Source organism: Lactuca saligna, chromosome 8, assembly GCF_052625555.1.
Source record: "Lactuca saligna cultivar CGN05327 chromosome 8, ASM5262555v1, whole genome shotgun sequence".
NCBI classification, from domain to species: Eukaryota; Viridiplantae; Streptophyta; class Magnoliopsida; order Asterales; family Asteraceae; genus Lactuca; species Lactuca saligna.
The window spans coordinates 156154597-156175635 of record NC_136424.1 but is presented as its reverse complement, the minus strand read 5'-3'; the positions used below and the strand labels follow the sequence as shown (position 1 = coordinate 156175635).

The 21039-nt window shown below is 36.2% G+C and overlaps 1 pseudogene across 1 annotated transcript; it reads left to right on the top strand.

Annotated features, from left to right (window-relative positions):
• Window positions 1-2306: 2306 nt before the first annotated feature.
• On the top strand, window positions 2307-4799 carry LOC145009232 (CDK5RAP3 protein homolog pseudogene; annotated as a pseudogene). Its single transcript, XR_013663801.1, has 6 exons — window positions 2307-2579; window positions 2660-3164; window positions 3285-3447; window positions 3519-3637; window positions 4186-4463; window positions 4562-4799. The product of XR_013663801.1 is annotated as a CDK5RAP3 protein homolog pseudogene (transcript).
• The last annotated feature ends 16240 nt before the right edge of the window (window positions 4800-21039 follow it).

Below are 21039 nucleotides of genomic sequence, written 5' to 3'. Positions count from 1 at the left end.
GGATTTGGATTTCAAGAGAGATAGGATTGGTTTTATTTAAGATATTGAGGATTATTTCTTCATCAGGCTTGAAGCGCTATTCTAAAGGTGGTTTTAGTAAATTAAGATAGGTCGTAGTACGTTCAAAATTGGAAGTGTTATGTTTGGTCAATTATTCGTTGAGAATTTGGCATGGGGTTGTTTCAACGTGAGCGGTCTATCAAGGAGTCAGATCATCATAGATTTCAAGTCTAAGAAAAGTAAAAGTGTTATGCATGGGATGAAGGTTTGGATGTTATCTTTGGATAGAAGTTTTGGTTTGGGATTTCGGTTGTCTTGGGAAGATTGTCTTATGCGCAGAATTTTCAATTATGTCCCTCAGGTGGATTGTTTTGTTATGATAGACAGTAATGAGAGATTTCGGGGACAAAATCAAATTTAAGTGGGGGAGAGTTGTAACATCCGGAAACTAGAAGGTCAATTATGGAAATAAATTCCCTTTTTAGCAACCAACTCGTCAAGTTTGTGGCATAGACTCGACGTGTTAAAACCTTTTGGGTTCGCGTGTTTTTGAGGACCAACTCGTCGAATTGGTGAAGGAAACTCGACGAGTTGGGTGTTGTTTAGGAAACCCTAATTTTAGGGTTTTGCACCATATTTAAACACCTTAAGTTCCAGGTGTTGGCCTTATTTCCAGCCTCCGTAGCCCCTAACCCTAATCTCTAAACACTAGAGCCTCCAAGAATTTTGTGAGTCTATTGTGTGCGTTAGGTTCAAAATATTTTAAAGTTGCATTGAGCGTCCAAAGGAGTGTTTTATTGGATTTGTTCTTCATCATTAATTTACCTCTTAAAGGATTATTTATTCCCATAACCCACCTTTCGTTTTCTATTTTCCTTTCACTGGTAACCACCACTATCTCTTTCTGCGAACACACACACAAACACATATATACGCACATACATCATACTTGATGCATACATGTCAAGTTTATTAGAAGTGTATTTTTTTTATCCTACTAAATACACATCAATCTGTCATTTCAATAATATTCTACCTACTCTAAACATTAATTATTATCTTTTTTTATGAAAAATTATCTTTTTTTCTCTCTCTTTCTTTTTCTCTTTCCATCTTTCTCTTTCATATATATATATATATATATATATATATATATATATATATATATATATATATATATATATATATATATATATATATATATATATAATCTATCTTTTATTATGTTTTTGAAATTCTCATTCACATTAAATTGTTCAAGAAATTAAAATACTACTAAACAATTGATATATTTTTTATTAATAAATTAATTATTTATATTAATATTATTAATTATAAACTTATTTTTAATAAATTAAAAAGGAAAAACCAAATAACTCATATTTTGTTTCCTTAAATGCACATTTCTTTTATTACTTGTTTACTTATATTTTATTTTCTATTATATAATTATATTAATCTTGAGTTCCCAATTGAACAGTGAAGTTTTGCTGCTTAGGACTTTAGCTACAAAACTTTTGAACATTAGCAGTTTACCTCCTTTTGCTTTTGGTAATATTATTTTCGCCACAAATATTTTAGCTCAACATTGGACTGGATGTGTCGGTGTGGTGGACACATGTTCTTCCCTGGCTCGCGTCCTCCACCTCCGTGACTCATCTTTGCAAGCTACTGTTTGTTTCCTGCTCCTTCTTTTTTCCCATATCGACTTTTTCCACCGCTTACCTTCTTCTACGAAGAACAATCGACCTTCTCACTTTTCTCTTTCGTTATGGCCTTCACTGCTGGACAAAAATTGGAATTATCAAATGGCAACACTAGATAAGGAGACGACCGATCTACCCTGGTAGTCGGTGTGCGGCTGTGGCATATGCGATTTTGATTAGGGGAAGCAGTGACCGGAGGTTCCCCTACATCTCCTCCTGATTGCATCCAAAAGGGCACACTGATGTCGTTAACGAACTGCTATCAAAGAATCCGACCAACCCACAATTGGACCGACCAACTCATATCAGTCATGAGGTTAGTTTATCTCTCTGCTGGGTTAGTACACTGCCGATTGCTTCCCTCTACACCAGGTACTTCCCTCCTTTGCTTCGCCGTCACACAATCGGTTTCATTTCTCTGCTTTTCGAATTTTGTTCTGACTAGACGATGGCCCAGACTCGAATTTTTGAATGCTTGAGAGTTAAATTTTCGACTATTTGAGAATTCAACTTTCAATTTTAATTATCTAAGCCCTAATTTCTTCTGTATATCCTTCCATTTATCAATTGGGTTTTTGATTCGAATTATGTTCTTACTGATCCGGGAATTGTTTTGACGGTGGTTTTTTTGAGCAAAAACGAAAGGAAGCTGATATCAAAAGGAATGATGCTCTCTCAGCTGCTAAGTATTCAGAAGCCTGCCATGAGTTAGGATTGCAGGGAATCAATGTGAAGCTGGAACTACTAGAAACTGCAACAACTTCATTGCCCTACACATTTAGCAAAATGCTTCAAGTTTTGAACTGTGATTCCGTTTCACAAGCAATTGAATTCTATTCCAATTTTGTTAAAGATGCTCACACAGAAAAGGATGTAAGTTCATATCAAATTTCATTCATTTTTTGGTTTATACTTTATAACATTTAACAAAAAGTTAATTGTTTCATTGACAGAAAGATCCGGAGACTGTATTGCCAAATCTAAGGGACATCATTGACAACCCTCCGCCTCTTGAAGTTTCTGCAGCTTCTGAAGTGTTGGCTTATGTTAATGCTGAAAGAAGTTCTAACAATGAAATAAGTTTTGAAGGTGATGCTGCAGGTGATAGTATTGATTGGGATATTATTTTGGATAGCTCACATATTGGTTGGGATATTGGGACTGTGGAGGATTCGAGTGATGGATTTGGTGCCTACGAAGTTGTTGATGCCAGTGAGATTCCGGAAAATTCTTTAAAAGATGGAATGGAATCTAATGAGACTAATAAAGAAAAAATGGTATCAAAATCTCTTGGGATATTGGTGTTGTGAATCTTGAAGATGAATCAACTCAAAATAGTGCCTTGATAAATGTAATGCCATCAGGGATGAATGTTTTAATGAAAGTCAAGGAATCAAAGTTAGGAGTCGGCTTCTGGAGACAGAGTACATGAGTAGGATTGTTGATGATCTGTTTGAGGTATTATATTAAATTGCTCTTTTCTTTATATTTTCCACATTAAGTGTTGAGGAAATTACATTTTTGGTGTCGGATTAAAGCATTTCTAAATCCAAGAATCATGGATTTAACAAAATACAGAGACATTGTCATTACAACATCAAGTTCAAGCAGTAGCTCCATTTGTGTTACAGAAGTAAGCTTCTGATGCTATCCAGTCAATGTTATCAGATTTCTCTTCAGCCATTTCTTTGCTCACAAATAAGAAAACAAGGGACCTCATTATGATTCTCAACTCGAAAAGGTTCGTGCTTTACATAAATTTTATTTAAAAGTATACACAGTTTTGAGTTTTGACCATTGGTCAATTTTCAGATTTCTTGAAAGATTAGTCAGTACGCTTGAAGAAAAAAAAACATCATGAAGCGAAATTGAAAGAGGGGTTAAAAGATTTAGCTATCAAACACATGGAACTTCAAAATTCATTGTCCTCAGTAAGTCCATGAGTGTTTCTTCATAATTGGATTAAGACTTTAGGTTAGTTTTATATTCAATAGAAAGAAGAATTTATTTATGTATTTATTTATTTTTTGAAATTTTACGAATATGGCATCAGCTCTCAAACCCAATAGCGACCTTACCATCGGCACACACATAACCCAATGAAGAACATTGGGTTATGTATGGTAGTCATTGCTTATCTCTCCATTCCAGCTTCTATTTGGATTACACTGTATTGGATACTTTGGTTTGGATTGTCTACCTAGGAATACATTGTCTTTTGAATGGGTTAACTGTAGGATTATGTGTAATGTCCGATAGAAATCAAGTAGGTGCATATTAGATGTTTGGTGAAATGCCTAAGTGAAACTATCCTTCAATTTTTCCCCTATCCATGATAATAGGTATGATTTAATTCTAAAATTCCATTTATTCAATCATAATCCTCATCTGATTTTTCTTTCCAGATTGTTTTAATCTTTGCAGGGAAAAGATTTGAATTTTGAATTTCTTTTTCATTGTCTTCTGTGACCTTTTACAGTATCCAACATACAGAGAGTTACAAGCAAGCAAGGCTCCAAGTATGCAATAGGGATATCAGCTATGAAAAGTGATTTGGTGATGATGGGTTCTTGAGTTTATGGGTTTTTGAGTTTAATTCTACATTTTGCTAACAAAGATTTGGATGTAGATTCGGTTAATCTTTCTTACATGTTTGCACTATAAGCCATTAATCACATACTTATTCTTACGTTAAGAAATGAATTTGGGGCCTTCACAATTTTATGAACTGGCCCAGGGCACTTCTCACTGATTCAGGTCTTTATATGCTTTCTCTGTTTCTGATAGATTAACTTTTGATTAAGTTATATTATTATATGAGATTTTGTATTAAAGTATACTTTTCTGTGTTGCAGAAAAGCCTAGATAATGAAGAAGAAGCAAATTATGAAATTGCTGGATTGGTATGAGAAATAATGTATCAGTATTGAGTATATTTGAAGGCATAATACAAACAAACACCAAAATGTATCAAAAAAAGAACTGTAGAAAAGATCAATGCAGAAATCGTGTATATCTATCAACCGATTTGAAGGAAAAGATAACCAAACTTGAAATCCCAAACAATGAAAAACTTATCTTGGCTTTCCAGAATCAAGCTCTAGAATCGGAATATGGAAAATAATTTATCTTTTCTTTTTGGTTTATCACTGCAATTCATTACCTGTTTTCTTTCTTTATAATAAGTAGTTCAATCTGTCATAATGTGCATAAATGGATTGTGCTAAGTTATGTTGTATGTATCTTTTAATCTGCAGACTGCTGATTGCATATCAAGGTGGGTTAACAATTTTATGGGCTGTGGGTAAACAAATCATAAAAAAAAAAACAAAACCCCTCCTAACCCATTGTAACGCTCTAAAAATTCCAACCAACTTAAACTTTTCAAAAACATTCCAATTTCATAAAGTTATTACAAAAAGGCTTTCAATACATTTATTATCAGAGTATTTCTCAGAACCACATCATAAACACATAAAACATGAGGAGCGGTACGATCACACCTTTGTCTTGTCACGGTCTACTGTAATGCCTGAAACATTAAACCACAACTGTAAGCCCGAAAACTTAGTGAGATACCCCCAAAATACCAACCACAATACCATTCACAATTCATAACATATCATAACACAGAACAACCATGCACTTTGGGTCTACTGTATGACTGGTCCGCTGCACCGGGCCTTCAGTCCACCTGGTCCACCCTCCGAGTCTAGCCATATACATCGAGTCTGCAGTGTGGTTGGTCCGCCTGCACCGGCCTTCAACCTACCTGGTCCACTCTCTGAGTCTACAGTATGACTGGTCCGCCCACACCGGACCTTCAGTCGGCCTGGTCCACTCTTCGAGCCTCTACACGTCTGGTCCACCCTTGCGGGGCCTACAACCTATTCGAACAGCTTGCTGGGCCTTCGGAATATCTGGTCCGCGGGGCCTACTTGTCGATCCTCCTGAGAATTTTCCAATTCTCCCCACTTAGAGCACTGACTACCAACCAACAGTGACCCAACCGACATCACTTAAACATTCTTACTCAACAAATTCTCTTATACTTGAACTGGTTCTAAACGAGCAACCTCCAAAAAACCACGTTCCGGCATCACGCATCTCGAACTCTAAGGGAGTTCGACTCCCCGCTGAACACTACTCAAAACATAATTGCTATACCCGACAACAAGACCATACAACCAAATTCTAACCATCAATTCCTTGGATGCTAACTGTTTCTAACCCCTAACTACCGACCCTTCAATAATACCATAAACCCGAAAGATCGAACGAATACAATACCATGAATTATGCGAACGAGACTAGCAGATATAATACTCCATAACAACCATAAGATAACAAGATATCAAGAAGGAAACATACCCACAACTGTAGCCGGCTCTGCCCTGACCTCCTCTACTGTAAGCTGAAAAGCACGTCCTTGAGCCCTCGGGGGCTCTGCTCCACCCTGACCTCCACCCGTAATCCTCAAAGTGGCCGGTGCTGGAGCTTGCACCGGTCCTGCAGTAAGCTGTGGACAGTTGGCCCTCATGTAACCGACCTGATGGCACTGAAAACAAATCCTCATATCCTGAACTGGGGCTGACTGACGGTAATCCCTCGCATAATGCCCCTCTCTCCCGCACTTGCGGCACGCACCACCGGACCTACAAACTCCGGTGTGATCTTCCCGCACTTCCCACAAGTGCGGCTGCCCTGATCTCCCAACCTAGAATCAACGGTCTTGGACTGTTTCGACGCTAGCTGCGACTGCACCGGGGCCTACCTCTGCTCTCTCAACTGCAACTCAATCTCCAACTCACGCCACCTGGCGGCCTCTTGCAAACTCCAGCAAGGTCTCGCACCTCTGCGTAGACACAAACTGCATGATATCCCTCTTGAGAATACTCAGATATCGGGACATCTTAGGCTGCTCCGAAGCAAACTTCGGGCAAAACATCGCCCTCTCAGTGAACATCCAGGTGATCTCTTATCGAAGTCCCGATATTGAAAACCTCTACCGGCTCCTCCCCATGCCGCTGCTACAGCCGTTGTAGCCACCGCGACAACCGTCTCTGTAAGAGCTGCATAACGCTCATCAAAATACTCGACCATGGTGGTCTTGATCGACCCAAACAGTTTTGGCAACTCGGTCTGGAACAAAGCAACAACCTCATCATGTAGGATCTTACGAATCCTAGTATCCAACTCGTCTGTTCTCATCTGACCAATAGCCTCGGGTGGTACTGACCCACCCTGACCACCCTCTCCTGCTCCCGATCCCGCTCCGGATCCGCTCCCAGCATGCCTCATAACCACCATACTGAAATTACTGCAAAACATCAGATGCTTCTCACTAACCCAGGAACTAACTCCCAACCCAGCCCTAGGGGTTGTGACTTCCTTGATACGAGTATGGGTCCTGTGCTTTCAGTAGTACGGGCCCATACTACCTTCCACACCTACCCATATTTATATCAAGTATCACCACAATACCCTAGTGATGAACATGCATAACAAGCACTCAACCCCCACTCCTAGAGGAACACTGAAAATCTCATACAGAAAGAAACCCTAGGCTAGCAGGCATCATAAATCAAGCAACTCTATCATGCAATTCTTGAAGACCCCTAGCCTAGTACTAGCATGTTATTCTATCATATCTCACAAAAAAAAACTTGTATGGTATTTTGGGGTTACTTATTGGCTCCAGCTGATCGTACCTCCGCGTCCTCCTTTACTCATTTTTGAAAACCCTTTTTAAATTCTCTTGTGAAAACTCTCCTTGATTTGAGACTGGATTCACATGAATGTTCCTCCAATTCACACAAACCAAGGCTCTGATACCAACTTGTAACGCTCTAAAAATTCCAACCAACTTAAACTTTTCAAAAACATCCCATTTCATAAAGTTATTACAAAAAGGTTTTTTAATACATTTATTATCAGAGTATTTCCCAGAACCACATCATAAACACATAAAACATGAGGAGTGGTACGATCACGCCTTTGCCTTGCCATGGTCTACTGTAGTACCTGAAACATTAAACCACAACTGTAAGCCCGAAAACTTAGTGAGATACCCCCAAAATACCAACCACAATACCATACACAATTCATAACATATCATCACACATAACAGAACAGCCATGCACTTTAGGTTTACTGTGTGACTGGTCCGCCGCACCGGGCCTTCAGTCCACCTGGTCCATCCTCCGAGTCTAGTCATATACATCGAGTCTGCAGTGTGGTTGTTCCTCTTGCACCGGCCTTCAACAGACCTGGTCCACTCTCTGAGTCTACAGTATGACTGGTCCACCTGCACAAGGCCTTTAGTCGGCCTGGTCCACCCTTCGAGCCTCGACACGTCTGGTTGGACCGCTTGCTGGGCCTTCGAAATATCCAGTCCGCCCTGGGTATGTTGGCTTACAGCACAAAGCAGGACCCGCCTCAACCCAACCCCAGTCAACCAACCATGTGCACATAAACATATAATCGTATAACAATTAATCACCAATCAACCGATCTAGCAGATCACATACATAGCATACTCTAACCAGGATACGGACCTAACCGGTCACTCACATAGCATTATCCTATATTCCACGATTCCGACCTTAAACAAGTCTCTAACATATACCATCCTAACTACCAGGATGCAAACATATAGCAAAGCAATTGTTGGATTAAGGTCTAAGTCCATAACTATATTTGGTATGTACTTGATCCGACCCGGCATGGTCTATTTGGGTTGCACTTCACCGACACAATTATATGGATAATCTTTTGAGAATAGTAAGTTTATGATTAATATTAATATATTATAAGTTCTAATATATTATTATGGAATCATATTATTTAATTAGTATTGATCAAGAATTAATTTAGAATTAATTAAGTGATCAAAATAAACTAATTAAATATGGACTTTTATATATATGGAATGGGCCAAGTTCATTTAGGTTGGGCTAAGCTTTCATGGATAGTCCATGGAGTGTTTAACCCATGGATCATATGAAATGAAAGGTCATGGGTTTAACCCTAGTCTCCATACTATATAAAGATGTCCTTGGTTGGTGAAATGGGCACTAGTGTGGTACACTAAGAAGGGCTAGCCGATTTCACAAGAGAAAAACCAAGTATCCATATTCTCTAAAGTCTTCCAAGGTGTTTTGGTGATTTGTGATTCCATTTGAGGCTTCCACACTATTGGGGCTAAGCTCTTAAAGCTTGAAGACATCAAGCTACATCAAAAAGGTATGTCATCTAACTAGTATTTTGTAGTATAAGTGCTTCACAATATGCTAGTTAGGATTAAAGCCTTGGAAGTTCTTATTTGCATGTATAATTAGAGAAAACATAGATCCAAGGTATTTAGGGTTGCATGTACACTTAGGAGTGTTAGAATGCTCAAAACCCAACAGTGGTATCAGAGCCTAGGCGTGTTTTCTTGTTATACTTGCAAATGGAGCTGAAAAATCGAGTTTTGATGCTGTCTACCCAGCAGACTCGCCGAGTCCAAGGCAAAAAGCATTCAAATCGCCGAGTTGGTTCGTGCACTCGACGAGTTGGACCCCCAGACAGCATAAATTCGACTTTTTTGGCTGGAATTGGACTAGGAACATTACCCTAAGATGTTTTTGAACTTATAAACTTGTTTTTGATGTGATAATGTTCATGCTAATCCAATTTCAAAGATAATTGTCAATAGATTCATGTTTTGTATTAGTTAAAGGTTTAGACTAATTACATGAAAAAGTTTGATTTGAATTATCTTGTTCTTATGAGTTGCTTAGATTAATAGAAAAGTTGAGTGAAATAGTTGTTTTCAATCCAAATTAATCTAAGAGTTGATTCTAAAATGTGTTTTTGTAACTTGTCCTCAAGTTATATGAAAAGTCACATTTAAGTTTCATAAAACTCATAAAAGTTGGCAAAGGTTACAAAATGAAGAGTCTAGTTCTAATTAATTGGTGTTATGACTCCATAATTTGTCCTCAAGTTATGGAGGACCAAGAGTCTCTTCATTAAATAATAAATAAATAAAAAGTGTAACCTTAATTAATTCCATAAGTTATAAAATAAAGAAAAGTTAATTCTTTTATTAGTTTAAAGTCTTCCATAACTTGTCCTCAAGTTATGGAACTTGAAGAGTTTTTGGATTAAAACTACTTTAAACACATAAGTTATGGAATTAATTAGTTTTGAATAGTTTCAAAACTTGCCCTCAAGTTTTGAAAATTTGAAAAGTTTTCCTTATGAATACTTTAATTCCAAGTTAGCCCTTAGAATTTTAAAGAGTTAAAATTCAACCCTTATACTTTATAATATTATAAGTTAATAATATATATATATATAAATATATATATATATGTATGTATAAGAGTAAAGTCAGTCTTACCGCTAGTACGCCTCATTCACGAAGCCGGTCTATAAGGTGGGTATAAGGTTGTTGCCTATAAAATGGCAACTTAATGGGTGTCCACTCTCACCCACTGCTTGCTTGACTGGTGGAGGGTTGTTAGCCAAACGGGTATGACAGGAATATAATTCTCCCTTCATTAAAAGTATTAATGATAAATACTAAGTAACTAAACTCTTAATAATACCCAATCTTAGTTACATAGGAAAATGTGAATAAGGTGCTAATCCATGAAATTACACTTTGCACTTTGTTTAAGTCGGTTAGTAGAGCGTGTGTGGTTAACCGGCACACTAACTCGTATTTAACAAGGTAGGCAAAGGGTAACTTAATGTTTATCATAGTATCGATGGAGCGTGTGTGGTTAACCGGCACATCGATTGAGGGGTACACACTTAAGGGTACCAAGTAATTTTGCATGGTTACTTCACACCTTGTTTTGTGATCCTCGGCATCCCAGTCACAAAACCTGAAGGGCACACTCGAGATTGAAACATGCCATTGAGTAGTTCAATGAATCTCAAAGATCTAGGAGTTTCAAAACCAATTAAATATTTTATAGCTTGGATTACGGCATACCTCTTCTAAGTTATAAAATAGTTTGTTGGGTCCTAGCCTTAATATTTCATATTGGGTGTCATATTAAGGACTTTAAATCAACTATCTTGAATATCTCCCATAGCATGTCTGGTTTAGACATTTATGATCTTCCCAAATCTCTTGAAACAAGCTTTCCTAAATGAAGATGATGTCCCTTGGAAATCATACTTCTTTCACCTCCTCCGATTATTCTCCCTAACCCACAAGTTCTTGAAAAGTTTAAGTTCACTCAAGCCCTATTGGCAAGGCAAGGTCTAGGTGTGGTCACATCTTGGAGATGTAGTCACATATTGACAAGTCGGGAGAATTGGGTGTCAAAGTCTTGAGAAAGTTGGTTCAACTACTTTCTAAGTCACATAGTGAGTTCTTTTGGAACACCTATGAAACAGACTATGACAAGACCCTTAATGATCTTATCTACTTGCTAAGATCAACTTCCTAAAACTTTATGGACATTGACAATGATGACATTGGATATCTAGTAAAGCTCTCTCTTCCCAATGGAAAGGGATTAGCCATAGTCAACTCGGTTGACCAAATGGTAAAGAGGGAGGCTAAGTCTGAGATAGTCTCATTATCAAGGGTCCATTACCAAAGGAAGGGGAATTAATTGCAAAGCTGCCAAATTTACCTAAGGATGTTGAAGTCAATAATTTTGACTCTACTTCAGGTAAAGTCCACTATCTAACTCTGCTAAGTTTCTATTATGAGATTCTTGATACATGATGTGACTGGGTCACATGGTGATGTTTTAAGAATCAAAGAAAAGTGAAGAAACTTAAAAAAAGAATATGCTGAATCTGATCGAGTAGATGGATTTCTATCGCGTAGTTTGAAGATCGGATTCTTGAGCTACTTCTTAGGAGTTATGAGATATTGCTTAGGAATAGATAACAACAAGATTTCATATGGATTGTAAGGATAAGTTTTTCCGCAAAGTTTTAAAATAAAAGGAAAATTTTGATTTTATTTATTTTTAAAATATCCTTACAATGGCGTTTGAGGAAAAAATTGTTGCTTATATGATTCCATTAAGAGCAAGAGTGGAAATATGAAATTGATTCTTTCATTTGTGGTAATGTCTAGATTTACCAAATAAGGAAAGATTCTCATCACCCAAGTTTCAATTGGACCAGAACTTGGAATCATGCAAGTTGTATAGCATGATGAATGAGAACTTTCAAGTATTGGAAAATTAAGACTAATTACTTGTTCACATGGATGTGTGAGTCAAGTAAAGGACTAAGGGATCAAGTACACATTCTTGTGCACTGGTCAAGTCCACCACAAAAGATTAATAAGACTATTCGTCATAGTTTACTAAAGCTTAGTAAATATGATTATACTTACAAGATTAAGTGTAACTCTGAGACATTGAAAAAAGGTTCCAATGTAAGGCAGAGCGAATAAGAAGAATCAAATTAGGCAGAAGGATAAAAGTTTCTCAAATCTGAAAAGATGGGAGAGTACTTTAGTATTAGTTTAGTGATCATCTTAATGATTAAGAAACCATAGAACAATTAGTTCTCTAAGGAAATCTTAGTGCATTCTTATGACTAAGAAGAGGGATCTTGAATTGTTGAAATGGTTAAATCAAGAAGATGAGTCATACTTCGTTCTAATACAAGTCTTAGAGTCATACTCCAAGATTTTCATTTGAGTGACATGTCTTAAAGAAGGTTTAAAACACTTGTCAAATGTAAGAGTAAAAGTTTTCTACTCTTGTACATTTGAAATTGGTAAGTTGTGATGTTTTGGATAAAACAAAGACCAACTTAGGCCAATTGTGTGAAGTGTTTGTCTTGATTAGAATCCACACTATCTCTTGGATATTTAACAAGGGAGTCTTATAGGTCAAGAGGAAAGTGGGAGTCTTAAAGGTCTTGAAAGTCTCAAGAACTAATCAAGAATAGAACCTGAAGTTCTTCACTAGCACACGACGTGCGGTTTAAAACCTATCGTGTTGACATATTCTGTGCCCATTCCAGTTAAAGTTGGCTTTGCATATGAGTTCTTAGAGTTCTCAATTTGTTGCACAACAACTTGGAAGCAATGGCAGGCCCTTAAGCTGCCAGGTGGCAAGAAGTTAAGATTGAGTTCAGTCCATATGAGATTGGATTTGTCATTACCCTTGTTCTGTGACTAAGGTTTTGACAATTCACATGGATAAGAACACATACACCATTAAATCTAAGTGTCATAAGGTTTCTCTCCGATTCATGAAAATGATGGTGAGGAAACACTTTCACTAAGTAGATTTTAGCTAGATAGCAATTGTGATGTTTGCATTCTCAAAGTCGTTAGTGGAGCGTGTGTAGTTTACCGGCACACTAACCTGGACTTGTGAGAAGTGGAAAAAAGGTCTAACCATTATGATTACGACATCCCTCTTCATAATTGTTTAGACACACAAGTGTGCTATCTAAGGGAAGGTGTATGATTTTTGATAAAGTTTTATCAAAACAATCTAGTATCAGAAATCTGAACTTTGGTAAGAAAGTCTATGAAGTATTGATTTCTAGAAGTCCAACTGATTTCTGAGTACATGTCAAAGCTAGTGGGAGCATAAGTGTTATGATAATAATCATCATGTTAGTGGGAGCATGATAATTATGATAAGTATTGCAAGTTAGCAATGTTAATTATAGAAAACAAAAGGTTTCAATTGGGAAAAAGTTGTTTTGCTATAATTAAGGGAGAGGAAATTATACTTCATCTCAAATCTATAAGCTTAGACCGTGAGGTTTTAATCATTTAGTCAAGGATATATATATATATGAATTTCATGTTGGAATGGCTCAACATAAGGAAATTCTGTATATGGGTCCATTATTTGCGTTCTAAAATTCGATTATGATTACGACATCCCTTTTCATAATCTGAATTATGAGAACTTGGCAAATAGAAATGGAAATGTTATAGCAAAAGACTGGTTTAGTCTTTATGTGAGACATCATGAATCATGTCCCATATGCTTCAGATATAGGATCGATTACATGTGCTATATTCATCCTTTCTAAAATTTTCCAAATGCCTAGGGCATTTAAAAGGGAAAAGGTTTAGAACTGGATATGACTAAAAGGATTAAATAATTGTCGTGGACAATCTAAGGTTTACCAAAGATTGGTTGCTCAAGGATAGTTGGAAGTATAGTGATAATTCTGGAAGGACCATATTGACATAATCTGTAAGGTGACAACTCTTGTTCAGAAGTGATAGTCAAAATGGAGTCTGGAAATGTTTCAAAGTTAGAAATTATTTAATCTGTGTAAGATTAGGAAACTTAATGCAAGAAGGATGTTTCCTAGGAGTTGATCTCCTTTGGAATACTCTGTGATGATTGTTGCCAAGTCTTTATGAATTTGTGCATAATCATTACAAGAGGATCAATGCATATAAGTTTAGAATCTAATAGATTTCAGTAAATGGCGTGAATTTGGAATTCTTGCATTTGCAGTAGGGATTTGGGAGTGTGAAAAGAGAATCATTGAAGTTATGTTCAATTGATCTAGTTCACAAAGTAAAGAACATAGACAAACATAGTATGCATACTTGGTGTATGGCATGACTAGTGTTTAGAAAACATAGTGTACATGCTTGGAGCATGGGACAACTATTGTTTTAAATTCAAGAATAAAGTTGATAGATGAAACAGTATACAATGAATAATGTGTAATCATATGGTGATAAATAAAAGGTGTTTTATTTATATTCATAAGTTCTGAGACCATATTGGATTCAATTATTATTGTGTTTCACTTTGCATGTTTTTGACTTCCCGAATAAACTAGGTTATTCTTCCGGAATGACTAAGTTATTCAAACCATCCACAGTCGGTCATATGTTGGAAGTAGATATGAATTAAGACTGTCATGGGTTGGCTTGTAGAGGTCTAAGGTGTTGGACAAAGGGCTACAACACTCATGAGTGCTCATAAGTTCTGAGTATTGGATTCAACCCGCGCTCATTGGAATCACTTCATGGATTTTATCACGAGTGATCATGAGACGATAATATCTTATATTCTTCAAACCTAGAGATATGAGTTGTTACTATGAGTTGGTTGTACATTGATTGCACGAAAACGCATTTGGTAACTCGGTGCTATAAAACGTGCCTTTGTGTATGATTCAACAAGTAGTAGAACAAGCCATATGAGTCGAAGTTTACCCATTCCTTTTACCTTCGGGATAAAAGTGATATCTGTGGGCCCCTCGATGATTTGATGATGACAAATGGAAGTGCTCGGCCGGGCCAGGACTGATTTGATTTGTTCAATTAGTCAGTCGTCATAAATCGGAAATCGGGAAACAACAAATGGACAGAGAGAATGATTATAATCCATGTCTCAGTCCATATGATATCTAGAATGGAGGAATATATGATCCCTTATCTAATGGACAAGTTCGTTGACAAGATCAGAGTTTGACAGCGGCTTTAAGAGCTATGATTGCCAGTCAGGTTTGAAGTCATACGCAATAATAGTTTTAGACTTATCAAAGTGGGAGACTATTGGATTAATGTCTAAGTCCATAACTATATTTGGTATGTACTTGACCCGACCCGGCATGGTCCATTTGGGTTGCACTTCACTGACACAATTATATGGATAATCTTTTGAGAATAGTAAGTTTATGATTAATATTAATATATTATAAGTTTTAATATATTATTATGGAATCATATTATTTAATTAGTATTGATCAAGAATTAATTTAGAATTAATTAAGTGATCAAAATGAACTAATTAAATATGGACTTTTATATATATATGGAATGGGCCAAGTTCATTTAGGTTGGGCTAAGCTTTCATGGATAGTCCATGGAGTGTTTAACCCATGGATCATATGAAATGAAAGGTCATGGGTTTAACCCTAGTCTCCATACTATATAAAGATGTCCTTGGTTGGTGAAATGGGCACTAGTGTGGTACACTAAGAAGGGCTAGCCGATTTCACAAGAGAAAAACCAAGTATCCATATTCTCTAAAGTCTTCCAAGGTGTTTTGGTGATTTGTGATTCCATTTGAGGCTTCCACACTATTGGGGCTAAGCTCTTAAAGCTTGAAGACATCAGGCTACATCAAAAAGGTATGTCATCTAACTAGTACTTTGTAGTATAAGTGCTTCACAATATGCTAGTTAGGATTAAAGCCTTGGAAGTTCTTATTTGCATGTATAATTAGAGAAAACATAGATCCAAGGTATTTAGGGTTGCATGTACACTTAGGAGTGTTAGGATGCTCAAAACCCAACAGCAATAACATAACAACTACCCGGATTTCCATCTAATAAAGGGTCGGCCTTGGTGGCTTAGACCCTGTCGATTTAGTGAGGATAACTCACCTCGCAACTGCCAAAACTCTGAACTGAAGAAGCAGATTCCCGAACCACCACCTCACCAAAAATCCTGAACTATCCGAAGCAGCAAAACAATCATTAGTCCAAGCACAATATCCTTCCAAGGGTAAATTGACCAATTTACCCTTAACTCAATCTGGTCCAAGACTAAGGCCCATAATCAAAATATGAAAGGCCCAACACTAGGTAAACTCTCAAGCCCACTAATGGCCCAATTTGCTACATTGGGCCCATTCTTCTTATTGGGCCTTACCCTAAGCCCAACACCCATACTTGGCCCATCTTCCCTGACTCCTGATGGCCTACTAAGGCCCAAACACCCAAAGCACAGCCCACACCGAGGCCCAAATACTCAAGACCCAAACTAGCAGCGTTACGTGGGGCGTAACTCTATGTACGCTTAGCATACCAGCTCCCTGATGTGTACGCCGCGGGGCGTAACTCCGCTGAACTACAACCTCTCATAAGATCTTAATGGCTTAAGCTCTTAAGCCCAAACTTTAGATCCATAGACCAAATATGCCTAGGATTCATAAAGTCTCAAACTTTATTACTTGGGACGTTCATAAAGCTCTTAATCCAAGGTCTTAATCCATTAAGATCTATCTATATCACATATGAGACAACCAAAGCCCTTGGGACCTCATTTTTCTTACTCAAGACCTCTCCTAAGGTCTAAAAGGACAGCTAATCTCAACCAACTCGAATCATGCATCAAGATGAGGTTTTTGGGACAAGAATGATGTCAAAATTTCACAACACATAGATCCACACAATATGATTGTCAAGCCAGAGACTTTTTACCTCAAAAGGGTCTCAAAAGATGATGTCTTTCTAGATCTACGAGCTCCAGATACTCAACTCCTTCTTTGACAACTTCCCCTTTCTTCTTCTAGACTCTCCTTTACCAAAACAAGCTTTCCAAGGTCAAACACACCCAACAATGGAGGTGGGACGGCTATCTAGGGTTTCTGAGGATAAGAGAGTGTTTATGGAGGCTAGGGTGAGAACCATTATGCTCCTTTTATAGTGGTTAGCCCTTAGAATAGGGTTTCTGGATGACAGACGTACGCTGGGCATAATTCCAATACGATGGGCGTATGTCGAGGGACTCCACGTTCATCTGATCACTCTACGATGGGCATAACCCAGCCTATGCTGGGCGTACCCACGCATGTCCCATGCATGCATGGCCTTTCCTTGCCAACTTCTTCTAATAAGTTCCATAAGTGTCAATATCTTTAAAGTATCATAACTCCTTCATTCTAGATCCGTTTCCGACGAACTTTATACCCACAGAAAGGTGGCGAGAAGATCTACGCTTCCAGCAACACACTCCGATCAAAAACCTTCTCGAATAAAAACCCATTGTTCATGAAAGACCGAAACGCCCTTACTCTTGATCTCGAGAACCCATAAATAGCTATTTTAAGAACGGGGCGTTACACCCATGCAAAGCATGGGTCTCTTCCCTATTTTATATTTAAAAACTATATATATATATATATATATATATATATATATATATATAGAGAGAGAGAGAGAGAGAGAGAGAGAGAGAAGAGGAAGGATCATTTGAGAACTTATAGTTTCCCGAAAACTCGATAACTAAAAAAAGACCGTTAGATTAAAATAATAAAGGGTTAGGATGCTTTGTGGCATTTATGTAAATACCTGATAATAAAAAAGGCACGGGGGCATCGTATTAATATAAATCAGGGGAATTTAGGGAAACTGTAATTGATACCCCATTATCAGATTAATCACGTCGACTCTCTCCCTCCATCTCTCTCTCTCTCTCTCTATCTATCTCTCTCTCTCTCTTCATCCCGTCCCTCTCCCTACACCTTCATCATGTTAACTTCATCGTTGATCATTTGATGAAATCCAACGCCATAATCTGAAATCCATGGCCACCTCCGATGATCGTCACCATATCGATTAATTGCCTTCCTCATCGTCTCTCCCCCAATTCTCTTTCTCCGTCACACACAAACACATACACACACACACACACACATCTTTTCGCCTTTGCGACGATGATTCCTTCGATCAGGATAACATTGATGACAAATTGGAAGAGAACATGACGATGAGAAATCTCTCTCCTCCTATCGTCGCCTCACCTCTTACTGTTTCAGTCAATTCCAAAAATTAGGGTTTGCAGTTGTTTTCTAAACCACAATTTCAATTTCATGTTAAGATTCGAAATCAATAGACGATACTAGCAACACAACCATCACGAGTTAGAAATCGACAAGCGAGTTGGAGATTGAAGGGAAAAAACATTTGGAAGATACGATAGAATCAAGATTTCAGATATTATCTTCGATAAAATCAATGGAGCTCTCAATAAAGCTCATCTCTGATACAAAGTATCTGTTACAGCTCTATGTTCTGTTCTCAATGCTATTCTCAATTCTAAGGTAATGTTTCCAATTTTTCAATAAGATCGTAATTTCCTTTTCATTTTCAAGTATATGATCCATTAATGATATGATTATCAAATAGTTTACAAAGCTTGTAAAAACTATAAATCAAGGATGCTTATGCGTTTTCTTTTGCTATGTTTAAGGGTTGAAAAACATGATATGAATAATGATTTTATGATATTTCATTTTAAATTTTTCATCTGCAAATGAAGGTCAATGCTTATGACATTGATACAATGTTAACTGATGAAATAGATGTTGATTAGTTGGAAGAGAGTGTCTCGGGAGAACTTATACAACTCTATTATTTTCTGCAATTTTGATAGACATTTTATGCTTCATCTTTGCAAATCAAGAAATCTAGTTAGCATTCTTTCTTATAAACCTTCCTTTGTATTCACTTTTTTTTTTTTTTTTTTTTTAGTTTCATCTAAAATAGTTCAGCTTGGGGTGTATGTAGGAACATTTCTTTAGAGATTTATTGAGAATTTGTTATATTTTCAGTGAAATTGACTTTATTAATGCAAATAATTGGGATCACAGTAAGATCATCATCATCATCCTTGTTTTCATGGATTCAAATGTATAGATTGGGGCCCTCACTTGTAGATAGTATTTATAGTCTTTAGGATTATTATTACTAGTGTTTACATGACCTACAAGTCTATGGGGTTATTGTTACCATTGTTTTAGTAGTTATAGTTCTGGGAGGTGTAAAATGATTAACAAGGTTGCACGAGCCTTTCTTATGCTTGTTCTATTTTTTCCCCTTTGTATATTCATTTGGATAGTTACAGTAAGGGAGGATCATCCAATAGCTATGTTTATGAAACATAAAAATGAATAATGAATGACTTCTTTGTTTATTTTTCTATCTATTTAGAATAATAATTTATGTGACCATTTTTTTACAATCCTTTTGAAATAGTTGGAGTTACAGGCTTTAGTTTGAAATCTTTCACAGAGAATTGGAGTTCTAGTAATCAAACAATAAACAATAATTGAATACCTGATCCTACTGGAGAAATACATTTGCATTTCAAGTAAGTTTTAGAATCAATGTCTTTTATTCTACTATTTGATACTTCATACTTATTATATTCCGTTCAACTTTCAAATTAAGTATTCATTTGGATAGAATGGAATGAGTAATTACATTACATGACCATGTATGGTTAGTTGTAGGAACAAAATGAATTTTCATGTAATATATAAAGATAAATATATAATTTTAACTTTATTCATTACATTATTTATAAAATTATAAAAGGTTTATTTAACCTAAAAGTGTTGATAAAAATAGCATTATTTTCGTTTTATAGAAAAATTAAAATAAGACTAAGTTATAGATATAACATAAGAATTATATGTGATTCACATGTAAATCATAAGTGAATCACATATAAATTACATGCGATTCACATGTAAATCACAAGTGAATTACGTGTGATTCACATGTAAACACAAATGAATTACATGTAATTCACATATGAATTACATGTGATTCACATGTAAATCACAAGTGAATCACATATGAATTACATGTGATTCAAATGTAATCACTTGTGATTTACAAGTGAATCACATGTAATTCACATATCAATTAAATGTGATTCACATATAATTCACATATAAATCATATGTGATTCACATATAAATAGCATATAATTGACTTATGCATCACATGTAATTCACAAGCGAATCACATATAAAATATGAATTACATGTGATTCACATATAAATCACATGTGATTCACATATAAATTGCATGTGATTCACATATAAATCACATGTAATTCACATATGAATCACATATAAATCATCAGTGAATCACATACGAATTAAATGAGATCGGTAAGATTATGATCATGCCTTTAATGAATTAGTTTTGATCTAACGCTTCACTTTTAGTTCTCAGGTTCTCAGAAATTATGAGTTCTCAACCGATCTCACACCAATATATATATATATATATATATATATATATATATATATATATATATATATATATATATATATATTGCATCGCAATCCAAAAAGTTTTTTTTTTTTAATTGTTTTGCATCCTTCTTAACTGCACTGATAGGACTAAAAGCCTTTAGATCGATTAGCTTCTAAACAAATAAATCAAGAACACAAAGTAAATAACACACGATGAATCAAAAAGATGTCTAATGATTAACAAGTCACAACCTCAGAAGAACTCTATAAAGAATTGCTACTGTAGAGATGTGCTAGGTAAATAACACACGACGAATAACACAAAAAGTAAATAACACACGATGAATCAAAAAGATGTGCTACACGATGAATTTAGCAGCCTATTTGGGAAGAATCGATTTGTATATATCGAATCATTAAGGATTCACTCGAAGTCTATGAGGCTTAGGACAACATGCAACAACATGCTTTTAGGGACACTTAGCTAATACAAAGATAGAGACTTATACATGTTATTTTCATAAGGAAAATATTTTTGATCTTTTTGTTATTTTCATAAGGAAAATATTTTTGAATTTTATATGATTTTT